Source organism: Pseudophryne corroboree, chromosome 1 (assembly GCF_028390025.1).
Source record: "Pseudophryne corroboree isolate aPseCor3 chromosome 1, aPseCor3.hap2, whole genome shotgun sequence".
Lineage (NCBI taxonomy): Eukaryota > Metazoa > Chordata > Amphibia > Anura > Myobatrachidae > Pseudophryne > Pseudophryne corroboree.
The window spans coordinates 839239793-839242547 of NC_086444.1; positions in this window are offsets into that span (position 1 = coordinate 839239793).

A 2755-nucleotide genomic window follows, 5' to 3' on the forward strand; every position below is an offset into this window, starting at 1 on the left:
GAATTGGGTCCTCTCTAGTAAATACTGTTGAAAAAAACTCATTTAGTGTGTCCGCTATGTCATTATCATTTTTGCTTAAGACTCCCAACTTATCTTTTAAAGGGCCTATACTCTCCTTCTTTAATCTCTTGCTTTTAATGTATTTAAAGAATTTTTGGGATTCGCTTTGCTTTCCTTTGCTACTAGTTTTTCAGTTTCTACTTTAGCCGCTCTTATTTCCTTTTTGCAAATTTTGTTACATTCCTTATAGTGCTGAAATGACTCTGCTTCCCCGTCAGATTTGTATTTTTTAAATGCTCGCCTTTTCTTGCCCATAAGTTCCTTAATCTTTTTGTTAAGCCACATCGGTTTATGATTTTTATTCCTTTTTTTTGCTGCTCATAGGAATAAATTTGAGTGTATTTTTAGCTAGCAGGAATTTTAGTACCTCCCATTTCTCCGTAGTATTTTTTCCTAAAAACAAACCTTCCCATTCAATATCCCTGAAAAATACCCTCATCTTTTCAAAATTTGCTTTGCTAAAGTTTAGAGTCCTAGTTGAGCCAGTATAGGGCTGTTTATGGAAACTGATATTGAATGTGACCATATTGTGGTCGATGTTTCCTATGGGTTCCCCTACTATAATACCTGATACCAAATCCCCATTGTTTGTTAATACCAGGTCTAAGATTGCATTGTACCTAGTTGGTTCCTCAATTAGTTGGACTAAGTAGTTATCATTAAGTGTGTTTAAAAACATATTGCCCCTAGCAGTATCACATGAATCGTTTTTCCAGTTTATCTCTGGATAGTTAAAATCTCCCATCACTACTATGTCTCCTACTCCTGCTGCTCTTTCAATTTGCTTTAGTAACAATTCCTCATCAGATGCGTTGATACCAGGCGGCCTATAGCATACACCCAATACTAACTTTTTTATTCATTTTTCCCCGCATGCAATTTCTACCCATAATGTCTCGACAGTGTCTACAGTCCCCTCCTGAATATCTTCCCGTATATCAGGTTTTAAAAACGGCTTTACGTAAAGACACACCCCTCCACCCTTTTTATTTAGTCTGTCTCTCCTAAAGAGTGTATAGCCCTTGTCAAAGTCAGAAAAATATCACGCTACACACTGCCATATTTGCACCTCATGCGAGTGCCTGTTGCACGTTCATGAGCTCTGCCGTGCGTGCGCATACTCGCCGCTGCGGGCACCCGCAGGCGCACGGTGTGCGCATTTACGGTAAAGTTTATGTGCATCTAGCGGGTGACTCGTTCGTAACATATTTTAACTATATAATGTATTTTGTAGATTATGGTCCCTTTGATAGAATCTGAAAGTTTAGTTAATGTAGCATGTTCATAGACAAAGAGATCCCTCTTTGTTTGATACGAAGGGTCAGACAGAGGTTATACAGTGGTGTTTAGTATCCATCGGAAGAGTATTTAATTAGCAATATTCCGGTGTTGGTTTGAAGCAGATTAATCGCTCGTGCGAATAGTTATGGACATAAGAAGTTTATGGACATTTGCTATTATTTGCACTTTATTATCCATGCGGCGGGAAACCTAGTTTCCCACCCACCTGAGCAGTTGGAAATAGTCACAGCCCACCTGTATGAATCAACCTATGACCTTTTGTTATAATGCGAAGACGAATTCCTGTGTCCAATGAACAATAAGAATATAGGGACCATTGTACTGTATTATGTGTAGGGTATAAAAGGACAAGCCGACCTGGGCCAGCTCTCTATTCTCTTCAACGGTTCTCATTGCTGATAATCGGGAGCTGGATATCCAGAAGGCGCATGCGATTGTTTCCCTTGAGCGTAAGTTTCTCCGCAACCATATTGCCTTTATTGTTATTGTGAGCCATATCTCTCTCTCTCTCTCTTCTCCTCTTTCTCTCTCTTTCTCTTAAGTGTTATTGTACTGCTATTGTATTTCATGTGTAGTTATCTGGTTAGGTAGTCAATGTTATTTTGGTAGTGTATGACTTGTATTGTATTATTCTTTTGCAAATAGAACGTTCATATAAGGTGTTAGAACCTAATACCGGTATCTGTGTATTTATTATATTTCTAAGTATTCTCAGAGTGTCGGAGACGCTCGTACAGCTTTCAAGTTAATAAGGTTATACTGTGTTACATTTACACCCTATCACTGCACCAAGGTTTATTGCATAAATACATTGTTTATGGTATAGTTATAAAGGTTTAACATTGTGAGCATCAGCGCCGCTTGTGATCTCCTCGTGGTCCCAAGCGTCCGCTACGCTAGTAGCATATCATTACGTTAGTCGGCAGCCTATAGCGTGCCTGCCTGTGATCTCTTGGCCGTGAGCGAACGTGACGCTCGAGCGTCTCGACTACGGCTAAGCGATTGTTACGCAACGTGCGTACCCTTACGGTATACCATACGCCAATAGCGTACTGTGTTCTTTCACCTTTTAGAGGGTTTTAAGTAAGATAAATATTAGGCTTTATCAATTGGTGGCTCGTCCGTCCTTCACATATCTGCACTAGGTAATTTCAGCAGACATTATCCATCAGCAAAGGGCGGGAGGTCATATTCCTCGTAGTGCTGACTGGATAAGCGTCTACTTCGCTTAGTAAAGGGTGCTGAAGGAATCCGGAACCGGAGGTAAGAACAACACGCTACTGTCTTTTAAAACTGTTTATTTCTGTCTTGCGTACGCACGCATGCATATATCTACATTTCTTTTCATTCGTGTATTTTCACATATCACTCTCCTGGTTTGCCATTTCACAAT